Raw genomic sequence first — 13561 nt, 5'->3', positions numbered from 1 at the left:
ATTTCTCAATAGCTCAACTCTTGTCAGGAGTTGGGACAAAGCGACCCACTCCTGATAGCTTGGGGGCGATGCTGCAGCGACCCTGCAATCCCTACACTCTCTGGTGAAACCAAATCAAAGGTTTTAGACACTGCTGGATGCTGGAAGGGTGGCTATAGTCTGGACGCATCGTTCCCCTGACTGCACATTTCTCCAACAATGATTGGCAGCTGGTGTCACTTGTTCTCCAGGTGAGAGAAGGAAAGAGAGCCCCCCCACAGTGTGTTTGATTGCCCCACTGCAAGCTCAATGCTGCCAGAAAACATTGCAGGAGCATCAATTCCCCTCAGGGCATCAACAAGGAGCTCAGGAAAAGGTGCAGCTGCCACCTGCTAGAGACAAGCACACTGAGCTGAGATTCAAAGCCCTCTCCTCCCAAGAGAAGAGCTTGTTTGTTGGAGGCTCTTCTGGGCGATACCTGGTGCCACAGCTCCAGCTCAGCCCGTCTCTGGAGCTGAGGTGGAGCTTAGCAAGTTTCATGGTTCTCCACCACTTCCTCTGGCTGAGGACCTTCTCAGCTGGTGGTTTCTGCTCCACCTTCCAAGTTGAGCAGGTGATACTTCTGCATTCCTGCCACCAGTGTCTCTGCAGAAAGAGTCTTCTCTACTGTTTTATATTATATTATAGAAAATTAGGATTTTTGGTTGATGTCTTAGTGTCACAGCCCCATTTCCCCAGTTCCCTCCTGTCCCAGTAATCCCTGCCTCTGCTCCACTCTCCCTGCCAGCCACTCCCACCCCATCAGCTCAACTCCACTCACCTGCAGCACAGCTGCAGCTCATTCCCAATCAGCCCTGCTTATTAGCCTCCCCTGCACTCTCAGTCTTTGCCAGATTGTTCTTCTGCCTTGATGCGAGACTTTCCAGTGTTGTTTCCCTGCCGGATTCCCCGTTACCGACCCTGCCTGTCTTCGTTCTGCCTGCCTCGCCTGTTCCCTGGACAACCTACCTGCTTTCTGCCCCTGACAACGACTTCTGCCTCAGCGTTTCTGGTTCCTCTCTGCTCACCTGGTCCCGACTTCGCTGCTGCTCGTCCCCAGTCTGCTCTGCTACATCGTCAGCCTCCTCTCCTGTAAGCCCCTTTCTGTCACTACTGCCCGCTGTCAGCGGAACTGCACGGTTCCGAGGATTTACATCCTTCCCCCTTGGTGCCGCATTCCATCTCTGCTCGTCCCACTCCCCGAGCCTGCAACCCATAGACTCTGTGTGGGCCCTGAGCCTGAAGAACGGACTATTTGCCCGTGTCCTAATAAAAGTCATTACTACGGTCCAGTTTTCCAGAGTGCTGCTTTTGGGTCCTAATCGCACCCGTCACAGTTAGATGTTGTTGACTAAGAGCAGGTTTTTCTTTAATAACATAGAGAGATTCGATGAGAAGAGCAAATGTATTATTTTATGAGCTACTTCCACTACTATTATAGACACATACTTCCATATTGTCTTAGATTGCAAGCTGCATTTATTGCATCGTTCATAGAAAGTCATATTTGTGGGGAGAAAAACTCCAATAAGGTCATTTTCTTTAATGACCATTACAACAGAAGGAGGCGATGAACAAACAGATTTATATAAAAATGTGTGAAAAGTTATGGATGGAAACCTTTTTAAAATGGTTGCATTGTGTAAAATCGGTGTAGAATCAACTTGTTGACTTCTGATTTGGACTCCAATGGAAGTGAGGTGCAACAATTGTGGATGCTGAAAGCTTCAGATCTTCATGAAGGTTTCTGTGGTTGGACTGACCTGCTGCCCCTTTAAGAGGGAGGCAGGTTTGGGCTTCTGGCTGGAATGAAGCCACCTAAGATGAGAATGACTGCAGGCTTTCGGTACCAAGGTTTAACAGGGGGCTCACTTCACACTTGGGCTTTTCTCTTTTTTGGGATGGCTTTTCTCAGTAGAGAAGGGGCATGGCACACTGCAGCAGCTTTCTTTTGGGGTTTCTAGTTTTCCTTCTGATCTTTAAAAGACAGGAAGAACCATTTTTGATTGGTCTGAATGTTTGGGCGGTTTTGTGGCCAGCCTAAAATAAAACAAGACAAATCTACAACTGATACTTCCTTTCTAGTCATTGATGACCATCCTCACATGGGACAGATTTCCACAACCAATTTAATACTGCAAATCTGTCCTGTGTGGTCTTTTTTCTGAGAACTGTAACACTACGTTTATAACAAAGATCAAACATGGAAACAGTTATTGTCTAACTAGTTACACCTGGGAAAGTACTGGATCATCTCTGACTGACCTGAGAGTCTCCAGCTCACAGAGAGGATCCTGGAGAAAACCACAGAGCTGCTTCACTGCTGGATCCTCCAGCTGGTTCTGACTGAGGTCCAGAACCCTCAGATGGGAGGGATTGGACCTCAGCGCCGAGGCCAGAGAGCCACAGCTGATCTCTGATAACCTGCAGCACCACAGCCTGGAAAAGGAATAAATGGGGCAAATAAAAACACATTTCTAAATCTGAAAATGAAGAGAAAAGCAGAAAATGTAAAGAAATTTAGAAAAGACCAGCAGAGGCCTCCTGACCTGAGCGTCTCCAGTCTGCAGTTTGGATGCATCATTGCAGAAGACAGTAACTCTATGTCGGCATCTGTTGGGCTTTCGTTCCTGATTAAGCTCAGCTCCCGTAGATGAGAAGGGTTTGACGTCATTGCTGAGGCCACAACTTCCCAATGACTCTTTGGAAGAAGATTACCAGACAGTCTGTTGTGTATCAAACAAAAATAGTGAGTCAAACTTTGGGATTTCTCATCAACTTATCTGAGAATCTACCTCAACACAAATGTAGCTCATTTCCTGGAAAAGCTAAATTCAACACCGTAGAGCAACAGTTTGAACGACCATCAGATCTGAAATGCAACTGAATTATTCTCAACATTTGTCTTATTTTAGAACAGCTCATAATTACTCAATATTTAAAATGATTGTAGCAAATGGTTTAAAGAAACGTGCATCTTTTTATCTGTCTATCGGCTCTTTGGATATTTTGCATTTCATCCAATTTGTACGATGGTGCGTCAAGTCTTAATTCAGCGATCCGATCGATGACATCAGAGTCTCTGGTTGCATCGATTGCCCTCAGCTTCTGTTCTATCTGCCTGTTTCCTTCAAATCATTTTCACTGCACCTTTTGTTGCTAGTGATGAAGTTGCCACCTAACGGGTGTGGAAAGGCTCAAACAACTTTGTGGGTCACATAAAGGCTCCAAACGGAACCGCCACAAAGACCTAAAACACCCATTTAAACCAGCGAGGCCGGCTGTTTTTACGTTGAACAAATGAAGCAAAATAGTCACGTGTCATCAGTTAAAATGTGTTTTTCTGTTGTTTGAATACGATGTATACAAACAAACAAAAGTAATTTAATGACATGACAGTAATTTCATGATAGTCAGTTAACTTGTGGCTCCTATTATTCCTGCCTTATGTTGGTTTGTCTGGATTGACCTTTGAACTTATATCCAGCCAGTGTTGAACATTTCTGGATGAATTGTTGTTTTTAATTTATGGACGCTGCAATGGAGATAAAGAATTGAAGGAATGACCACTGGAGGGGGTATTGCTACCTGACATGATCCACTCGCTTGATTTAAACGCCGATGTCCGGCCCCAAAAATCTTTACTTACTCGAACTTCCTGCAGTTCCTCACAGCTGGAATCAGGCGACGTCGTCCCTCCTCTGAGGTGTTGTACTGCAGCAGGTTCAGCTCATCCAGAACCTCCTCTGACATCTGCAGCAGGTAGGCCAGAGCTGAACAGTGGATCTCTGACAGTTCCCTCTCTGATTTCTTCTCTGACTTCAGGAACTCTTGGATCTCCTGATGGACTGACTGATCCTTCATCTCCATCAGACAGTGGAAGATGTTGATGCTTCTGTCTGGGGAGATTTCATCACTGTTCTCCTCCTTCAGGTTGTTGAGGACCTTCTTGATGGTTTTTGGGTGGCTGTTCCTCTGATCCAACAGTCCACCCAAGATCCTCTGATTGGACTCCAGAGAGAGACCATGAAGGAAGCGAACAAACAAGTCCAGGTGGCCATTTTTACTTTCAAGAGATTTCATTAGTGCTCTCCCGAGGAAGTCATCAAGAGATGTGGCTGGATCGTAATTTGTAAACAACCCAGCAAACCTGGAAAAGCGGATTGGTTTCGAATATTTTAGGAACTGATTTATAACCACTGCGTCTTTCCTGGTGTAACGGTGGAACATGTAGACGGCAGCCAGAAACTCCTGAATGCTCAGATGAACAAAGCAGTAGACTGATTTCTGGAAGATCACACTCTCTCTCTTGAAGATCTCTGTACAAACTCCCGAGTACACCGACACCTCGGAGACGTCCAGTCCACATCGCTCCAGGTCTTCTGAGTAGAACATGATGTTTCCTTTCTCCAGATGTTCAAACGCCAGCCGACCCAACTTCAGAAGGAGTTCTTTCTCAGCCTTAGTCAGTTTCCCTGGTCTCTGCTTTCCTCCATACTTCTGCTTCTTCCTCTTTATCTGAACCCTCAGGAAGTGTGAGTAGAGGTCAGTCAGGGTTTGGGGCAGCTCTCCTCTCTGGTCTCTGGTCATCATGTCCTCCAGAACTATAGCAGTGATCCAGCAGAAAACTGGGATCAGACACATGATGTGGAGGCTCCTGGAGGCCTTGATGTGTGAGATGATTCTCTTGGACAGATCTTCATCACTGAACCTCCTCCTGAAGTACTCCTCCTTCTGGGAGTCAGTGAAGCCTCGTACTTCTGTGATCCTGTCAACACACGAGGGAGGAATCTGATGGGCTGCTGCAGGTCTGGAGGTGATCCAGATTAGAGCTGAGGGAAGCAGGTTCCCCTGGATGAGGTTCACCAGGAGCACGCCAACTGACGATACTTGTGTGACATCAGAGATGACCTGATGGTTGTTGAAACCCAGTGAAAATCTGCTTTCATCCAGGCCATCAAAGATGAACAGAAGTTTCCAGACAGTCAGATCTTCTGCTCTGATCTTCTGTAATGTTGGATGGAAAACATGAAGCAGTGAGAGAAGACTGTGCTCATCTCTGATCAAGTTCAGCTCCCTCCATGAGAGCGGAAGCACCAGACTGATGTCTTGGTTCTCCAAACCTTCTGCCCAGTCCAGACTGAACTTCTGCACTGAGAAGGTTTTTCCAACGCCGGCGACACCGTTGGTCAGAACCACTCTGATGTGTCTCTGTTGCTCAGATAAGACTTTGAAGATGTCCTGGCACTTGATTGGAGTGTCCTGGATGTTCTTCTTGGAGGTTCTCTCAAGCTGTCTCACCTCATGTTGTGTGTCCACCTCCTCACTTTGTCCCTCAGTGATGTAGAGCTCAGTGTAGATCTTGTTCAGCAGGGTTCCACTTCCTGCTTCATGAGTTCCTTCAGTCACATGTTCACATCTTCTCTTCAGACTCATCTTATGACCTTCTATCAGCTCCTGCAGATCACTTCCTGAACATAAGTAAACCAATGATTTCCATCTATAATAAATCATCAACACAACTACAAATTCATGACATCACAAATTAAATCTCATATTGAACAGTTTTACTTTGTTTGGGCTTCATTTCAGCATCTCCAGATCTGCTTCCAGATTGTGAACAAGAGGACTCTCCTGGTGGAGCTGACTGGTCCCAGTTTGATAGGATGTGCTCCCCCCTCTCACTATGAAACACATCTCTATTAGTCCTTTGATTTATAGGATGAAAGAACCTGATCAAGACTCAATATTGTTCCAGCATTTATGTCTGAATTCATCTTTCAGTTTAAACCTGATTCTTGTTTCTAATCAACAATATTCACATTAAGTCTGTAACTATATGACTGTCTGAGGTTTAAGTGTTAAACATCTCCAATAATAAACTCACAACCTGCTGCTGTTAATGTGACTAACAGCTGCCACACAAACACATCATCACGCTTTAGTTTTCTTACATTTCCTCTGAACTTCTGAAGTCTATTCCTCCATGTTTGGACATGTCACTCTTCAGGGACACCCAGCTGGGCACTGTGGACTCTGCTCTGTCCTCGTCCATCCTGAGGAAACATCAGAAATAGTGATGAGACTGTGATGAAGGTAAATAATCTGTAGAGGTTGGAGTTAAATAATCCCAATTCACTGCATTTTTATCAAACAGGGACATTTCTAATCCATTCTGGATAACAACTGAATCAATAAATCAATGATGTCTCTGTATCATTTTCGTGTTTTCAGAGTTTAAGCTGCTTTTTTAACTGTTCCCTGCAGTGAGAAAAGAACTGGCACCTTTTCCAGCCCCTCATCCTGCAGCACTGAATGTGCTCTAAAGTTCTTTCCAGAGCAAACGTCTCTGCACTTGCAGCAACATGTTGTAGTCATGGATCCGTGAGGAGAACCGGATACAGGAAACGCCCCCACTTTGATCCCAAAACCCAACTGGTGGCCAACGGTGGTCCGGCAACAACGGGGACGCTGGTCCATCGGGCCCACAACACTGGTTTTCCACAGGCCAACATGGTGAAAGGACTGTCTTCAGCTCAGCCACTAAATTATCTGGTGCTACATAAACATACTAGTCAGGACTTTTTAACTCCCCTCCTTTGTTCCCCTCTTCAATTATTTCTATGATCCAAGTCCTCAAAGATCACTGCTCTATTTAAAATAGATGAAAGAAATGACACCCACTCCTGCATTTCTTTCACAGTGGTTCCACAACATAGAACAATAAACCACTGGGAGAAAACGTGCAACATGAACCCACAATCCTGTTGGTGTCCTGTGATCCTGTGTGGATTTAGTTATTTAGTTTATTGTCTTAAATTGGTCCGGCTGAGAGATGCTAACTTGCACACGATTAGATGTTGTTTGACAGGTAATACCAAAATATCCAGCTGTGACCTGGACTGTTGAACAGCTCTAATAACTCTAAGAGCTTTTCACCTGTCACAAAAAAGTTTTAAAATGTTGTTAATACCTGTTAAGACTCTCTAACAACATTAACAGCATAATACTCACTTTACACTCACCTTGTCGCTCTTCCTGCTTCGTCTGAACAGAATACTTTAACTTTAACTTTTAAAACCTAATCAGCAGCTTTATGGCGTATATATTACTACCATTAAAGCATTCTGGGAGGGTTTAAAGTTCTTTTAGGATCAGTAGCAAAGAGCAGAAAAATAACCTAAACTTCACTTAGAAAGACTATTCAACTATAACTAAAGCCAGACTATCAGAAAGTTAAATAAGACCTCTTCATTTATAATGTATAACGATGTTTTGTGCTAAAACTAAATATGAAGTCTCGTTGAATTTTCTTAAGCCAAGAATTCTTCAGCTCTATGCAGCTCTTCAATAGTCACAAAAATGTTTTCAAATCTTGATTTTATCTCCAAACACAACTGTCAATTCTTTTCAATAATGCTCTTCGTTTCCACTCACCTTGTCGGTCTTCAGTCTTCCTGCTTAGTCTGAATGGAATACTTTTACCTTTCCTTTTTCCTCTGTTAATGAACAACTTTATGGCTGTTGATTAATATTCCACTACTATAAAAGCATTCTGGGAGGGTTCAATATGAAAAGTTGTTTTGCTATTTTAATGCCATAAATATGTTTTTGCATTTAAATTAAAACTGACTAACTTAGTTAAATAAATAAATAAGATTTATGATGCTTGACAGATTTTAAAGACTTGTAAAAGCAGCATATTTCTGCAGCCCTGGAGTCCAGGAGGAGCAGCAGAGGTCAGAATGTGTCGGAGCGCGTTTAACTATTGTCTGCAGTTCCACGCGTGTCCACCGGGTGGCGGTAAAGCACCACATGATATTTCTCTATTTTGGAACTTCTTCAGCTGCGTTGGGCTTTAAATCTTCACCTGTCGCTCCCTTTAAGCTCTAAACTTTGCGGTTCTGTGTGTAGTTTGTTGGTTTGTTTAACTGCCATAAATATCATTTATGTTGTCATTTTATGTGTGTAGAATATTTTATTTAACATTGTTTATTTTTATGAATATTTAATTCCTTTATTTAATACATCATACAGGGGGACTTCACGAACTTTTATTTGAGGTAACACTGCAAGAAGAGGAAGTTGCAGAAGACATTCTTTTTAAGACGTTTTTCTTTGCTCATGGTGGACTCATTCCCTCAGGGGTGCAGCCAGCGAGGTAATCTGTTTTTCTTATGTTGCGTTTGTACGTGTTGTATATGTGAAACCTGTTTAATTGTGTGTTGTGCTAAACAGTTCGACGGTGGTGATGGCGTTTACGACGATGTCATGGCAATAACGGTAAATCATCTGTATCAAAAGAACTGTGGTCGTGCTTCTCTGACGGGAGTGATAGTCGAACTCGAGTCTGCTTCGACGGACCTGCTCGGGCCCAGCAAGGAGGCGCAGACGGCTCGTCAAGAAGGAAAAGCAGATAAGGCGATGTTTAACAAGAAGACACATGTTCAACGGTTCTCCATGAACGTCCACAAGTCAGACACACAAGTTAAAATGCTCTGAAAAGGGACACAAGTCTGGAAAACCACAAGGGACTGTGAAGTTTAGTAACAGTGGTCATAAGTTTAATGAGCAATTAATGTCGTTTACGTTTGATGTCTTATTTGAGCACCTCATTCGTTAAAGGGGTAATCTGTACATTTTGAAAGGTTTGAAATAATTCACGAGTAAGCTGAAAAAATAAGATGATAATTTTGAGTGATATATTTTGTTTGAAGTTCAATATTTCCTAAGCAAGTCCACTTAAGTTTTATTGTGAAGACATTTAGTTTCTGTAATCAATGGTAATATTTTGAGTCTTTTAATGCTCGCTTTAAGGGTTAATTAGAAGCAAAATTATCTTTAAATTTATTGACCTGAGTGCCTCAAGAACATGTTTAGGGCTAAACTGCTTATGTCAGACAAGCTAATGACATATAGTTAATTTCTAAGTAATTCATTTGTCAGAAGTAAAAACTGTCACTCTGAAGTAGCCTTCAAATGGCAGAACCAGAGCAGATAGATGAGCCTGATGATGCACAAGTAGTCCAGTTTGAAGAGCCTCGTAGAAGTGAAAGAGACCGCACATTGGCAGCTGCTCCGTCTGTTGTCCAACCCACCAGTTTTTCCCGAGGCAGCTCCATCTCATTTCCACATCTTGACACCTCTTCATACAAATCCTGTCCTGTGGTTGTGCCGTGCACAGGACGTAACGCCTGAACTCCTCTGTCACGTTGAGGCTGGAGTCCCCTCTAATGTCGCTGCTCTCATCCACAGCCAGGGAAGATGCCATGAAATCTTCCCCCTTTTTCTCCAGCTGCTCTTTTAGATTGAGGGACAACAATGGTGTTTCTGCTCAGGCTCCCGTTTAAAAAGAGTTGCCTTTTGTCTGGGCAAACTTGCTCACAAACTTTAAGCATGCAGTGTTTGATGGAATCCCCCTCTGGAAATGGCCGGGCTGATTGAGCGATCTCTTCTGCCAGAATCAAACTGGCCTTGACAGCAGCCTCGCTTTGAGATTTGGCTTTTCTGAACAGAGCCTGTCCAGATTTGAGGCCTGGTTTTAACTCCTCAACCTTCTGTAGCTTTTGTTCCATGTTGATGAGAATTGTCTTTATCTTGTTGTATGTGTTTTACCATATGTTTCTGTCTTCTCTTAGAAGTCATTAGCAGATGTAACAAAGATCAGAGACATTCCTTTCACAGGATTGTTGTTGTTGTTGTTCCATTGTAATCTCAGGAGCCAGTCAGGCAGGGGGTGTTAAACACCCATCATGAATGGGACATCATGGTGGGGTTGGTGATCTTATTTGCATAAAGAATGGGAACTTTGATCTGGCCACCGGGGAAGATAATGGAGAAGAAGGACTGTATCAACACCAAAGGAGACTGGAAGAAGAGGACGAGGCCATCCCAGCAGAGGAACTGGATTGGATTGTATGAACATTGTGAATTTGCATGTGTGTTTCTATAAAAGACTGGGCCAAGGGATAGTTAGGTTGTCAGACTTCGTGCCCTGGCAATTGACTCTGTTGTTGCTAGGGTTATATAGAGCTCTGTAATATTTGTATCTGGAATTGGTTCTATTGTCAAATACATTTTGAAATTGGTACTTTTCTTCTCGAAGTCTTCATTCAAAGAACACGCGGATCGGCAGCTACATATGGGAGGTATTGCGATCCAACAATGTCCATATTCTTGTCTTTGTCCGCGTGTTTAGCTTCATGATGGCGTCTCAGATGATATTCTTTCATTACCGCCACCCTTTCTCCACACAGAAGACACCCAGGTTTCCCAGCTGCCTCCGTGAACATGTGCTCCCACTCCCACCTTGTTTGAACCCCCGGTTCTCAGTGTCCACCTTCCCTTTTGCCATTTTATGGGTATCTGAAAGTTAACTTTTGCTGTTATGCTAATGACTACTGATAAATAATGAAATGAAGCCACTTCCTACTCAGACTGTCACCGTTGCATTGTGGGAAATGTAGTATTGGCCTGTGTAAAACATCTGCGGCCTGTGGGCCGGTTCTAATAATAAACCAATATCATCCCGGGGGCCATAGAAAACCCTCGACCTTGACTCTGACATATGAGCTTTAAATGATTTCTTTTGACTCCCATTTATTTGTTGTTTGGATATCATCTTTGCTAGTGTGTGTGCGCGCGCACGCTCTATGGAACTGGCATAAAGGATGTTAAAATTAGTCTAAATTAGTCTAAATTAAATAAAAATTCCTCCATTCATCATTCCCAACAGGCGGTGTTTGATTAGAAACTCTTTCTGAACTCTGGTGCTCTGAAACATCTCCGCTTCCATTTTCAGCTGTTTTTATTCTCAATAACATCAAACCATCCATCCATCCAAATCGTGGTCCTGTTGGACCACCAAAGGACAAACACTTTCCATTTAGCACGGACAAAAAAACCCAAATCCTGTTTAGCAATGAAGCTGTGGGGAGAGTTTGAGGAGCGTTTCTGAGGAACACGCTGCCATATTGGGTCCAAGCTGCTGGGGTTTTTGTTGTTTCCAGGTGAATCGGTGGGCAGCGGCGTTACCGCCTGTCTCTGCCCCCCCACCCCCCTCTCTCCCTGTGGTCGTGGTCACGCCGGGCATCTTTACTGGTCCCGTTTTAAACAGGTTCTGTTGGGAACAGGTGTTCTCCAGAACTGTATTCCAGGCTGCTGTGCTGAAGGGCTGTTTTCAGTAGCAATAGAGCCAGAGTGTGCCTGCTCCATATGAACCCCCCCCAGGCCGTGCTGTCCTCCTGGCTGAGCCATAATCAGCTCTGGATGGACTGGTTCACGCTTGGACTGAGTCGAGATTTGATAGCTTGACTGATTCTTACAGTTTTGGATCAAACCCCCATCTGCTGATTCCAGGAGATCTTTAAAGGATCTCAGAGCTTCAGATTCATGAAGCCTGCTCAGCCCCCGGCAGCGCTGATGAAACCATTTCATTCCTTCAAAAAAGCAGAACATGAAGCTCCAGAAAAGGTTTTTGGATCAAGTTTCCAACAGAACGAGGACAAGTGGGTAAAAGCGCCACTTTAAAGCCTCCAGGCCTCAGAAAACATCCACCTTTAGGATGCCTGACTTTAGAGGATCGTCGGTTCGCTCCGAGCACAAGAACAAACATGTTTAACCTCAGTCCAAGAACATCTGACCTGAAATGATCAAAAAGCTTCAGCGTAAAAAGATGGTGGAGAGAAAGCTGCTGGGAGGTTCTCAGAAGAGAAGTGGCATTAAAGCCAGCTGGAAGAGTCCAGCCTGCTTCCTGCTCCTCCAAACAGGCGTCTCCACACCAACACTGAGGAACACGGGCTTCTGTTCTTCCTTCTTCTCTTCTGACTATTGTGTGTTTGATGAATGCAGCATCCACTCACTGCCCCCCCCCCCCCCTCATTTACACTGCTCCTGGTCTCACAATGCTCCTCAGACAGATGCAACCAGAGACACTGATGCCGTCAGACAATAAACCTGAGTGTTGTTGTGTCCGGTTATTAACATGTTCCATGCTTTTCCTTCTGCAACAGTTCATCACACCTGCTCAGGGAAACCTCGGTGTAAAGGAGGTGAAGCCGTGCCTCAGTGACTCTACTTTGGTGTTTTAGAAACTAACAGTTATTAGATGAATATACAGTGTGCACGTACGCGCACACGTGTGTATAAACACTTAATACACGCGTGTGCGTGGATGTAGACTTTTTAGTACTTTGGGTTCATAGACTTTTTAGTACTTTGGGTTCATAGACTTTTTAGTATTTTGCAGATACGTGTCTGTATATAAACCAGATCCTCCTGTAATAAAGAACTAAAGGCTGACTGTTGTCACGTGACCTGTCTCCGTCTGTGTCCCATGATGGAACCTGCCTGGAACATCTGGTCCACAGAAAAAGCAAAACAGCTCACAGAACTGGTCCAGTTTAGACCCCAAAATGACAAATAATGAAAATGTGTGACGCAGTAGAAAAATGGACGAACTTTCTATTGGCCATTGACAGTTTCACTCATCATCATCAGAATTCATCAGAAATATTCAAACCAACAAACTACACACAGAACCGCAAAGTTTAGAGCTTAAAGGGAGCGACAGGTGAAGATTTAAAGCTCAACGCAGCTGAAGAAGTTCCAAAAAGGAGAAATATCACTTGATGCTTTACCGCCACCCGGTGGACACGTGGAATAGAAAAAGGAAAGGTAAAAGTTTTCCTTTCAGACTAAGCAGGAAGACTGAAGACCGACAAGGTGAGTGTAAACGAAGAGCATTATTGAAAAGAATTGACAGTTGTGTTTGGAGATAAAATCAAGATTAGAAAACATTTTTGTTACTATTGAAGAGCTGAAGAATTCTTGGCTGAAGAAAATTCAACAAGACTTCATATTTAGTTTTAGCACAAAATATCGTTATACATTATAAATGAAGAGGTCTTATTTAACTTTCTTATAGTCTGGCTTTAGTTATAGTTGAATAGTCTTTCTAAGTGAAGTTTAGTTTATTTTTCTGCTCTTTGCTACTGATCCTAAAAGAACTTTAAACCCTCCCAGAATGCTTTAATGGTAGTAATATATACGCCATGAAGCTGTTGATGAGGTTTTAAAAGTGAAAGTTAAAGTATTCTGTTCAGATGAAGCAGGAAGAGCGACATTTTAGGTGAAAAGCTCTTAGAGTTATTAGAGTTGTTCAACAGTCCAGGTCACAGCTGGATATTTTGGTATTACCTGTCAAACAACATCTAATCGTGGGCAAGTTAGCATCTCTCAGCAGGACCAATTTAAGACCATAAACTAAATAACTAAATCAACACAGGATCACAGGACACCAACAGGATTTTGGGTTCATGTTGCACGTTTTCTCCCAGTGGTTTATTGTTCTATGTTGTGGAACCACTGTGAAAGAAATGCAGGAGTGGGTGTCATTTCTTTCATCTATTTTAAATAGAGCAGTGATCTTTGAGGACTTGGATCATAGAAATAATTGAAGAGGGGAACAAATGAGGGAAGTTAAAAAGTCCTGACTAGTATGTTTATGTAGCACCAGATAATTTAGTGGCTGAGCTGAAGACAG

The 13561-nt window shown here is 43.4% G+C and overlaps 1 protein-coding gene and 1 long non-coding RNA gene across 9 annotated transcripts in view; one reads left to right on the top strand and one right to left on the bottom strand.

Moving 5' to 3' along the window:
* The window catches only part of LOC105418562 (WW domain-binding protein 11-like), a 1118483-nt gene that overhangs the window by 816004 nt on the left and 288918 nt on the right, over positions 1-13561 (bottom strand). The gene's annotated exons all lie outside the window — the stretch shown is intronic.
* On the top strand, positions 7923-9091 carry LOC115246913 (uncharacterized). Its single transcript, XR_003886018.1, has 2 exons — positions 7923-8179; positions 8257-9091. It is a non-coding gene; the product is annotated as an uncharacterized lncRNA (long non-coding RNA).

The sequence above is a fragment of the Takifugu rubripes genome, chromosome 19 (assembly GCF_901000725.2).
Source record: "Takifugu rubripes chromosome 19, fTakRub1.2, whole genome shotgun sequence".
NCBI classification, from domain to species: Eukaryota; Metazoa; Chordata; class Actinopteri; order Tetraodontiformes; family Tetraodontidae; genus Takifugu; species Takifugu rubripes.
This window is presented reverse-complemented; position numbering and strand designations above follow the sequence as displayed.